This window comes from Solanum lycopersicum, chromosome 10 (assembly GCF_036512215.1).
Source record: "Solanum lycopersicum chromosome 10, SLM_r2.1".
NCBI lineage: Eukaryota > Viridiplantae > Streptophyta > Magnoliopsida > Solanales > Solanaceae > Solanum > Solanum lycopersicum.
In genome coordinates this window covers 64,711,440-64,724,137 of record NC_090809.1, presented here as the reverse complement: position 1 = coordinate 64,724,137, position 12,698 = coordinate 64,711,440, and positions in this window count along the sequence as shown.

Here is a 12,698-nt window from a genome sequence, read left to right as displayed (position 1 = left end):
CGGTTGGCCATCACGGCTTTTCTGACCCATTTGGAAGGTCAAATGAGCCCCGAAGCGAGCATACGCCTCATTTTGACGATTTTCGTGTGCTATTGCACACCATTTTTTGGGTGATCGGGATTCCGACGTCAAAAATGCCAAATTTGTTCATGGACGTCCGTCAAGACGTTGTCAATGCATACGGTTGGCCATCACGGCTTTTCCGACCCATTTGAAAGGTCAAACGAGCTCCGAAGCGAGCATACGCCTCATTTTGACGATTTTCGTGTGCTATTGCACACCATTTTTTGGGTGATCGGGATTCCGACGTCAAAAATGCCAAATTTGTTCGTGGACGTCCGTCAAGACGTTGTCTATGCATACGGTTGGCCATCACGGCTTTTCCGACCCATTTGGAAGGTCAAACGAGCCCCGAAGCGAGCATACGCCTCATTTTGACGATTTTCGTGTGCTATTGCACACCATTTTTTGGGTGATCGGGATTCCGACGTCAAAAATGCCAAATTTGTTCGTGGACGTCCGTCAAGACGTTGTCTATGCATATGGTTGGCCATCACGGCTTTTCCGACCCATTTGGAAGGTCAAACGAGCCCCGAAGCGAGCATACGCCTCATTTTGACGATTTTCATGTACTATTGCACACCATTTTTTGGGTAATCGGGATTCCGACGTCAAAAATGCCAAATTTGTTCGTGGACGTCTGTCAAGACGTTGTCTATGCATACGGTTGGCCATCACGGCTTTTCCGACCCATTTGAAAGGTCAAACGAGCCCCGAAGCGAGCATACGCCTCATTTTGACGATTTTCGTGTGCTATTGCACACCATTTTTTGGGTGATCAGGATTCCGACGTCAAAAATGCCGAATTTGTTCGTAGACGTCCGTCAAGACGTTGTCTATGCATACGGTTGGCCATCACGGCTTTTCCAACCCATTTGGAAGGTCAAACGAGCCCCGAAGCGTGCATACGCCTCATTTAAACAATTTTCGTGTGCTATTACACACCATTTTTTGGGTGATCGGGATTCCGACCTCAAAAATGCCAAATTTGTTCGTGGACGTCTGTCAAGACGTTATCTATGCATACGGTTGTCTATCACGTCTTTTCCAACCCATTTGGAAGGTCAAACGAGCCCCGAAGCGAGCATACGCCTCATTTAAACAATTTTCGTGTGCTATTACACACCATTTTTTGGGTGATCGGGATTCCGACGTCAAAAATGCCAAATTTGTTCGTGGACATCCGTCAAGACGTTGTCTATGCATACGGTTGTCCATCACGGCTTTTCTGACCCATTTGGAAGGTTAAACGAGTCCCGAAGCGAGCATACGCCTCATTTAAACAATTTTCGTGTGCTATTACACACCATTTTTTGGGTGACCGGGATTCCGACCTCAAAAATGCCAAATTTGTTCGTGGACGTCCGTCAAGACGTTGTCTATGAATACGGTTGGCCATCACGGCTTTTCCGACCCATTTGGAAGATCAAACGAGCCCCGAAGCGAGCATACGCCTCATTTAAACAATTTCCGTGTGCTATTACACACCATTTTTTAGGTGATCAGGATTCCGACGTCAAAAATGCCAAATTTGTTCGTGGACGTCCTTCAAGACGTTGTCTATGCACACGGTTGGCCATTACGGCTTTTCCGACCCATTTAGAAGGTCAAACGAGCCCCGAAGTGAGCATACGCCTCATTTAAACAATTTTCGTGTGCTATTACACACCATTTTTTGGGTGATCGGGATTCCGACGTCAAAAATGCCAAATTTGTTCGTGGACGTCCGTCAAGACGTTGTCTATGCATACGGTTGGCCATCACGGCTTTTCCGACCCATTTGGAAGGTCAAACGAGCCCCGAAGCGAGCATACGCCTCATTTTGACGATTTTCGTGTGCTATTGCACACCATTTTTTGGGTGATCGAGATTCCGACGTCAAAAATGCCAAATTTGTTCGTGGACGTCCTTCAAGACGTTGTCTATGACTACGGTTGGCCATCACGGCTTTTCTGACCCATTTGGAAGGTCAAACGAGCCCCGAAGCGAGCATACGCCTCATTTTGACGATTTTCGTGTGCTATTACACACCATTTTCTGGGTGATCGGGAGTCCGACCTCAAAAATGCCAAATTTGTTCGTGGACGTCCGTCAAGACATTGTCTATGAATACGGTTGGCCATCACGGCTTTTCCGACCCATTTGGAAGGTCAAACGAGCACTGAAGCGAGCATACGCCTCATTTAAACAATTTCCGTGTGCTATTACACACCATTTTTTAGGTGATCAGGATTCCGACGTCAAAAATGCCAAACTTGTTCATGGACGTCCGTCAAGACGTTATCTATGCATACGGTTGGCCATCACGGCTTTTCCGACCCATTTGGAAGGTCAAACGAGCCCCGAAGCGAGCATACGCCTCATTTCGACGATTTTCGTGTGCTATTGCACACCATTTTTTGGGTGATCGGGATTCCGACGTCAAAAATGCCAAATTTATTCGTGCACGTCCGTCAAAACGTTGTCTATGCACACGGTTGGCCATCACGGCTTTTCCGACCCATTTGGAAGGTCAAACGAGCCCCGAAGCGAGCATACGCCTCATTTTAACGATTTTCGTGTGCTATTGCACACCATTTTTTGGGTGATCGAGATTCCGATGTCAAAAATCCCAAATGTTTTCGTGGACGTCCGTCAAGATGTTGTCTATGCATACGGGTTGCCATCAGGGCTTTTCCGACCCATTTGGAAGGTCAAACGAGCCCCGAAGCGAGCATACGCCTCATTTAAACTATTTTCGTGTGCTATTACACACCATTTTTTGGGTAATCGGGATTCCGACCTTAAAAATGCCAAATTTGTTCGTGGACGTCCGTCAAGACGTTATCTATGCATACGGTTGGCCATCACGGCTTTTCCGACCCATTTGGAAGGTCAAACGAGCCCCGAAGCGAGCATACGCCTCATTTTGACGATTTTCGTGTGCTATTGCACACCATTTTTTGGGTGATCGGGATTCCGATGTCAAAAATGCCTAATTTGTTCGTGGACGTTTGTCAAGACGTTGTCTATGCATACGGTTGGCCATCACGGTTTTTCCGACCCATTTGGAAGGTCAAACGAGCCCCGAAGCGAGCATACGCCTCATTTAAACAATTTCCGTGTGCTATTACACACCATTTTTTAGGTGATCAGGATTCCGACGTCAAAAATGCCAAATTTTTTCGTGGACGTCCGTTAAGACGTTGTCTATGCACACGGTTGGCCATCACGGCTTTTCCGACCCATTTGGAAGGTCAAACGAGCCCCGAAGAGAGCATACGCCTCATTTTAACGATTTTCGTGTGCTATTGCACACCATTTTTTGGGTTATCGAGATTCCGACGTCAAAAATCCCAAATGTTTTCGTGGACGTCCGTCAAGATGTTTTCTATGCATACGGTTGGCCATCACGGCTTTTCCGACCCATTTGGAAGGTCAAACGAGCCCCGAAGCGAGCAAACGCCTCATTTAAACAATTTTTGTGTGCTATTACACACCATTTTTTGGGTGATCGGGATTCCGACGTCAAAAATGCCAAATTTGTTCGTGGACGTCCGTCAAGACTATTTCTATACATACGGTTGGCCATCACGGCTTTTCCGACCCATTTGGAAGGTCAAACAAGCCCCGAAGTGAGCATACGCCTCATTTAAACAATTTTCGTGTGCTATTACACACCATTTTTTGGGTGATCGGGATTCCGACGTCAAAAATGTCAAATTTGTTCGTGGACGTCCGTCAAGACGTTGTATATGCATACGGTTGGCCATCACGGCTTTTCCGATCCATTTGGAAGGTCAAACGAGCCCTGAAGCGAGCATACGCCTCATTTAAACAGTTTTCGTGTGCTATTACACACCATTTTTTGGGTGATCGGGATTCCGACGTCAAAAATGCCAAATTTGTTCGTGGACGTCCGTCAAAACGTTGTCAATGCATAAGGTTGGCCATCACGGCTTTTCCGACCCATTTGGAAGGTCAAACGAGCCCCGAAGCGATCATACGCCTCATTTTGACAATTTTCGTGTGCTATTGCACACTATTTTTTGGGTGATCGAGATTCCGACGTCAAAAATGCCAAATTTGTTCGTGGACGTCCTTCAAGACGTTGTCTATGCATATGATTGGCCATCAGGGCTTTTCCAACCCATTTGGAAGGTCAAACGAGCCCCGGAGCGAGCATACGCCTCATTTAAACAATTTTCGTGTGCTATTGCACACCATTTTGTGGGTGATCGGGATTCCGACGTCAAAAATGCCAAATTTGTTCGTGGACATCCGTCAAGACGTTGTCTATGCATACGGTTGGCCATCACGGCTTTTCCGACCCATTTGGAAGGTCAAACGAGCCCCGAAGCGAGCATACGCCTCATTTTGACGATTTTCGTGTGCTATTGCACACCATTTTTTGGGTGATCGGGATTCCGACGTCAATAATGCCAAATTTGTTCGTGGACGTCCGTCAAGACGTTGTCTATGCATACGGTTGGCCATCACGGCTTTTCCGACCCATTTGGAAGGTCAAACGAGCCCCGAAGCGATCATACGCCTCATTTTGACAATTTTCGTGTGCTATTGCACACTATTTTTTGGGTGATCGAGATTCCGACGTCAAAAATGCCAAATTTGTTCGTGGACGTCCTTCAAGACGTTGTCTATGCATATGATTGGCCATCAGGGCTTTTCCAACCCATTTGGAAGGTCAAACGAGCCCCGGAGCGAGCATACGCCTCATTTAAACAATTTTCGTGTGCTATTGCACACCATTTTGTGGGTGATCGGGATTCCGACGTCAAAAATGCCAAATTTGTTCGTGGACATCCGTCAAGACGTTGTCTATGCATACGGTTGGCCATCACGGCTTTTTCGACCCATTTGGAATGTCAAACGAGCCCCGAAGCGAGCATACGCCTCATTTTGACGATTTTCGTGTGCTATTGCACACCATTTTTTGGGTGATCGGGATTCCAACGTCAAAAATGCTAAATTTGTTCGTGGACGTCCGTCAAGACGTTATCTATGAATACGGTTGGCCATCACGGCTTTTCCGACCCATTTGGAAGGTCAAACGAGCCCCAAAGTGAGCATACGCCTCATTTTGACGATTTTCGTGTGCTATTGCACACCATTTTTTGGGTGATCGGGATTCCGATGTCAAAAATGCCTAATTTGTTCGTGGATGATTGTCAAGACGTTTTTTATGCATACGGTTGGCCATCACGGCTTTTCCGACCCATTTGGAAGGTCAAACGAGCCCCGAAGCGAGCATACGCCTCATTTAAACAATTTTCGTGTGCTATTACACACCATTTTTTGGGTGATCGGGATTCCGACGTCAAAAATGCTAAATTTGTTCGTGGACGTCCGTCATGACGTTTTTTATGCATACGGTTGGCCATCACGGCTTTTCCGACCCATTTGGAAGGTCAAACGAGCCCCGAAGCGAGCATACGCCTCATTTTGATGATTTTCGTGTACTATTGCACACCATTTTTTGGGTGATCGGGATTCCGACGTCAAAAATGCCAAATTTGTTCGTGGACGTCCGTGAAGACGTTGTCTATGCATACGGTTGTCCATCACGGCTTTTCCGACCCATTTGGAAGGTTAAACGAGCCCCGAAGCGAGCATACGCCTCATTTAAACAATTTTCGTGTGCTATTACACACCATTTTTTGGGTGATCGGGATTCCGACGTTAAAAATGCCAAATTTGTTCGTGGACGTCCGTCAAGACGTTGTCTATGAATACGGTTGGCCATCACGGCTTTTTCGACACATTTGGAAGGTCAAACGAGCCCCGATGCGAGCATACGCCTCATTTTGACGATTTTCGTGTGCTATTGCACACCATTTTTTGGGTGATCAGGATTCCGACGTCAAAAATGCCAAATTTGTTCGTGGACGTCCGTCAAGACGTTGTCTATGCATACGGTTGGCCATCACGGCTTTTCCGACCCATTTGGAGTCAAACGAGCCCCGAAGCGAGCATACGCCTCATTTTGACGATTTTCGTCTGCAATTGCACACCATTTTTTGGGTTATCGGGATCCCGACGTCAAAAATGCCAAATTTGTTCGTGGACGTCCGTCAAGACGTTGTCTATGCATACGGTTGGCCATCACGGCTTTTCCGACCCATTTGGAAGGTCAAACGAGCCCCGAAGCGAGCATACGCCTCATTTTGACGATTTTTGTGTGCTATTGCACACCATTTTTGGGGTGATCGGGATTCCGACGTCAAAAATGCCAAATTTGTTCGTGGACGTCCGTCAAGACGTTGTCTTTGCATACGGTTGGCCATCACGGCTTTTCCGACCCATTTGGAAGGTAAAACGAGCCCTGAAGCGAGCATACGCCTCATTTTGAAGATTTTCGTGTGCTATTGCACACCATTTTTTGGGTGATCGGGATTCCGACGTCAAAAATGCCAAATTTGTTCGTGGACGTCCGTCAAGACGTTATCTATGCATACGGTTGGCCATCACGGCTTTTCCGACCCATTTGGAAGGTCAAACGAGCCCCGAAGCGAGCATACGCCTCATTTTGACGATTTTCGTGTGCTATTGCACAACATTTTTTGGGTGATCGGGATTCCGACGTCAAAAATGCCAAATTTGTTCGTGGACGTTCGTCAAGACGTTGTCTATGCATACGGTTGTCCATCACGGCTTTTCCGACCCATTTGGAAGGTCAAACGAGCCCCGAAGCGTGCATACGCCTCATTTTGACGATTTTCGTTTGCTATTGCACTCCATTTTTTGGGTGATCGGGATTCCGACGTCAAAAACGCCAAATTTGTTCATGGACGTCCGTCAAGACGTTGTCTATGCATACGGTTGGCCATCACGGCTTTTTCGACCCATTTGGAAGGTCAAACGAGCCCCGAAGAGAGCATACGCCTCATTTTGACGATTTTTGTGTGCTATTGCACACCATTTTTTGGGTGATCGGGATTCCGACGTCAAAAATGTCAAATTGATCCGTGGACGTCCGTCAAGACATTATCTATGCATACGGTTGTCCATCACGGCTTTTCCGACCCATTTGGAAAGTCAAACGAGCCCCGAAGCGAGCATACGCCTCATTTTGATGATTTTCGTGTGCTATTGCACACCATTTTTTGGGTGATCGGGATTCCAACGTCAAAAATGCCAAATTTGTTCGTGGACGTCCGTCAAGACGTTGTCTATGCATACGGTTGGCCATCACGGCTTTTTCGACCCATTTGGAAGGTCAAACGAGCCCCAAAGCGAGCATACGCCTCATTTTGACGATTTTCGTGTGCTATTGCACACCATTTTTTGGGTGATCGGGATTCCGACGTCAAAAATGCCAAATTTGTTCGTAGACGTCCATCAAGACGTTGTCTATGCATACGGTTGGCCATCACGGCTTTTCCGACCCATTTGGAAGGTCAAACGAGCCCCGAAGCGAGCATTCGCCTCATTTTCACGATTTTCGTGTGCTATTGCACACCATTTTTTGGGTGATCGGGATTCCGATGTCAAAAATGCCAAATTTGTTCGTGGACGTCCGTGAAGACGTTGTCTATGCATACGGTTGGCCATCACGGCTTTTCCGACCCATTTGGAAGGTCAAACGAGCCCCGAAGTGAGCATACGCCTCATTTTGACTATTTTCGTGTGCTATTGCACACCATTTTTTGGGTGATCGGGATTCCAACGTCAAAAATGCCAAATTTGTTCGTGGACATTCGTCAAGACGTTGTCTATGCATACGGTTGGCCATCACGGCTTTTCCGACCCATTTAGAAGGTCAAACGAGCCCCGAAGCGAGCATACGCCTCATTTTGACGATTTTCATGTGCTATTGCACACCATTTTTTGGGTGATCGGGATTCCGACGTCAAAAATGCCAAATTTGTTCATGGACGTCCGTCAAGACGTTGTCTTTGCATACGGTTGGCCATCACAGCTTTTCCGACCCATTTGGAAGGTCAAACGAGCCCCGAAGCGAGCATACGCCTCATTTTGACGATTTTCGTGTGCTATTGCACACCATTTTTTGGGTGATCGGGATTCCAAAGTCAAAAATGCCAAATTTCTTCGTGGACGTCCGTCAAGACGTCGTCTATGCATACGGTTGGCCATCACGGCTTTTCCGACCCATTTGGAAGGTCAAACGAGCCCCGAAGCGAGCATACGCCTCATTTTGACGATTTTCGTGTGCTATTGCACACCATTTTTTGGGTGATCAGGATTCCGACGTCAAAAATGCCAAATTTGTTCGTGGACGTCCGTCAAGACGTTGTCTATGCATACGGTTGGCCATCACGGCTTTTCCGACCCATTTGGAGTCAAACGAGCCCCGAAGCGAGCATACGCCTCATTTTGACGATTTTCGTCTGCAATTGCACACCATTTTTTGGGTTATCGGGATCCCGACGTCAAAAATGCCAAATTTGTTCGTGGACGTCCGTCAAGACGTTGTCTATGCATACGGTTGGCCATCACGGCTTTTCCGACCCATTTGGAAGGTCAAACGAGCCCCGAAGCGAGCATACGCCTCATTTTGACGATTTTTGTGTGCTATTGCACACCATTTTTGGGGTGATCGGGATTCCGACGTCAAAAATGCCAAATTTGTTCGTGGACGTCCGTCAAGACGTTGTCTTTGCATACGGTTGGCCATCACGGCTTTTCCGACCCATTTGGAAGGTAAAACGAGCCCTGAAGCGAGCATACGCCTCATTTTGAAGATTTTCGTGTGCTATTGCACACCATTTTTTGGGTGATCGGGATTCCGACGTCAAAAATGCCAAATTTGTTCGTGGACGTCCGTCAAGACGTTATCTATGCATACGGTTGGCCATCACGGCTTTTCCGACCCATTTGGAAGGTCAAACGAGCCCCGAAGCGAGCATACGCCTCATTTTGACGATTTTCGTGTGCTATTGCACAACATTTTTTGGGTGATCGGGATTCCGACGTCAAAAATGCCAAATTTGTTCGTGGACGTTCGTCAAGACGTTGTCTATGCATACGGTTGTCCATCACGGCTTTTCCGACCCATTTGGAAGGTCAAACGAGCCCCGAAGCGTGCATACGCCTCATTTTGACGATTTTCGTTTGCTATTGCACTCCATTTTTTGGGTGATCGGGATTCCGACGTCAAAAACGCCAAATTTGTTCATGGACGTCCGTCAAGACGTTGTCTATGCATACGGTTGGCCATCACGGCTTTTTCGACCCATTAGGAAGGTCAAACGAGCCCCGAAGAGAGCATACGCCTCATTTTGACGATTTTTGTGTGCTATTGCACACCATTTTTTGGGTGATCGGGATTCCGACGTCAAAAATGTCAAATTGATCCGTGGACGTCCGTCAAGACATTATCTATGCATACGGTTGTCCATCACGGCTTTTCCGACCCATTTGGAAAGTCAAACGAGCCCCGAAGCGAGCATACGCCTCATTTTGATGATTTTCGTGTGCTATTGCACACCATTTTTTGGGTGATCGGGATTCCAACGTCAAAAATGCCAAATTTGTTCGTGGACGTCCGTCAAGACGTTGTCTATGCATACGGTTGGCCATCACGGCTTTTTCGACCCATTTGGAAGGTCAAACGAGCCCCGAAGCGAGCATACGCCTCATTTTGACGATTTTCGTGTGCTATTGCACACCATTTTTTGGGTGATCGGGATTCCGACGTCAAAAATGCCAAATTTGTTCGTGGACGTCCGTCAAGACGTTGTCTATGCATACAGTTGGCCATCACGGCTTTTCCGACCCATTTGGAAGGTCAAACGAGCCCTGAAGCGAGCATACGCCTCATTTTGACGATTTTCGTGTGCTATTGCACACCATTTTTTGGGTGATCGGGATTCCGACGTCAAAAATGCCAAATTTGTTCGTAGACGTCCATCAAGACGTTGTCTATGCATACGGTTGGCCATCACGGCTTTTCCGACCCATTTGGAAGGTCAAACGAGCCCCGAAGCGAGCATTCGCCTCATTTTCACGATTTTCGTGTGCTATTGCACACCATTTTTTGGGTGATCGGGATTCCGATGTCAAAAATGCCAAATTTGTTCGTGGACGTCCGTGAAGACGTTGTCTATGCATACGGTTGGCCATCACGGCTTTTCCGACCCATTTGGAAGGTCAAACGAGCCCCGAAGTGAGCATACGCCTCATTTTGACTATTTTCGTGTGCTATTGCACACCATTTTTTGGGTGATCGGGATTCCAACGTCAAAAATGCCAAATTTGTTCGTGGACATTCGTCAAGACGTTGTCTATGCATACGGTTGGCCATCACGGCTTTTCCGACCCATTTAGAAGGTCAAACGAGCCCCGAAGCGAGCATACGCCTCATTTTGACGATTTTCATGTGCTATTGCACACCATTTTTTGGGTGATCGGGATTCCGACGTCAAAAATGCCAAATTTGTTCATGGACGTCCGTCAAGACGTTGTCTTTGCATACGGTTGGCCATCACAGCTTTTCCGACCCATTTGGAAGGTCAAACGAGCCCCGAAGCGAGCATACGCCTCATTTTGACGATTTTCGTGTGCTATTGCACACCATTTTTTGGGTGATCGGGATTCCAAAGTCAAAAATGCCAAATTTCTTCGTGGACGTCCGTCAAGACGTCGTCTATGCATACGGTTGGCCATCACGGCTTTTCCGACCCATTTGGAAGGTCAAACGAGCCCCGAAACGAGCATACGCCTCATTTTGACGATTTTCGTGTGCTATTACACACCATTTTTTGGGTGATCGGGATTCCGACGTCAAAAAAGCAAAATTTGTTCGTGGACGTCCGTCAAGACGTTGTCTATGCATACGGTTGGCCATCACGGCTTTTCTGACCCATTTGGAAGGTCAAATGAGCCCCGAAGCGAGCATACGCCTCATTTTGACGATTTTCGTGTGCTATTGCACACCATTTTTTGGGTGATCGGGATTCCGACGTCAAAAATGCCAAATTTGTTCATGGACGTCCGTCAAGATGTTGTCAATGCATACGGTTGGCCATCACGGCTTTTCCGACCCATTTGAAAGGTCAAACGAGCCCCGAAGCGAGCATACGCCTCATTTTGACGATTTTCGTGTGCTATTGCACACCATTTTTTGGGTGATCGGGATTCCGACGTCAAAAATGCAAAATTTGTTCGTGGACGTCCGTCAAGACGTTGTCTATGCATACGGTTGGCCATCACGGCTTTTCCGACCCATTTGGAATGTCAAACGAGCCCCGAAGCGAGCATACGCCTCATTTTGACGATTTTCGTGTGCTATTGCACACCATTTTTTGGGTGATCGGGATTCCGACGTCAAAAATGCCAAATTTGTTCGTGGACGTCCGTCAAGACGTTGTCTATGCATACGGTTGGCCATCACGGCTTTTCCGACCCATTTGGAAGGTCAAACGAGCCCCGAAGCGAGCATACGCCTCATTTTGACGATTTTCATGTGCTATTGCACACCATTTTTTGGGTAATCGGGATTCCGACGTCAAAAATACCAAATTTGTTCGTGGACGTCTTTCAAGACGTTGTCTATGCATATGGTTGGCCATCACGGCTTTTCCGACCCATTTGAAAGGTCAAACGAGCCCCGAAGAGAGCATACGCCTCATTTTGACGATTTTCGTGTGCTATTGCACACCATTTTTGGGTGATCAGGATTCCGACGTCAAAAATGCCGAATTTGTTCGTAGACGTCCGTCAAGACGTTGTCTATGCATACGGTTGGCCATCACGGCTTTTCCAACCCATTTGGAAGGTCAAACGAGCCCCGAAGCGTGCATACGCCTCATTTAAACAATTTTCGTGTGCTATTACACACCATTTTTTGGGTGATCGGGATTCCGACCTCAAAAATGCCAAATTTGTTCGTGGACGTCTGTCAAGACGTTATCTATGCATACGGTTGTCTATCACGTCTTTTCCAACCCATTTGGAAGGTCAAACGAGCCCCGAAGCGAGCATACGCCTCATTTAAACAATTTTCGTGTGCTATTACACACCATTTTTTGGGTGATCGGGATTCCGACGTCAAAAATGCCAAATTTGTTCGTGGACATCCGTCAAGACGTTGTCTATGCATACGGTTGTCCATCACGGCTTTTCCGACCCATTTGGAAGGTTAAACGAGTCCCGAAGCGAGCATACGCCTCATTTAAACAATTTTCGTGTGCTATTACACACCATTTTTTGGGTGACCGGGATTCCGACCTCAAAAATGCCAAATTTGTTTGTGGACGTCCGTCAAGACGTTGTCTATGAATACGGTTGGCCATCACGGCTTTTCCGACCCATTTGGAAGATCAAACGAGCCCCGAAGCGAGCATACGCCTCATTTAAACAATTTCCGTGTGCTATTACACACCATTTTTTAGGTGATCAGGATTCCGACGTCAAAAATGCCAAATTTGTTCGTGGACGTCCTTCAAGACGTTGTCTATGCACACGGTTGGCCATTACGGCTTTTCCGACCCATTTAGAAGGTCAAACGAGCCCCGAAGTGAGCATACGCCTCATTTAAACAATTTTCGTGTGCTATTACACACCATTTTTTGGGTGATCGGGATTCCGACGTCAAAAATGCCAAATTTGTTCGTGGACGTCCGTCAAGACGTTGTCTATGCATACGGTTGGCCATCACGGCTTTTCCGACCCATTTG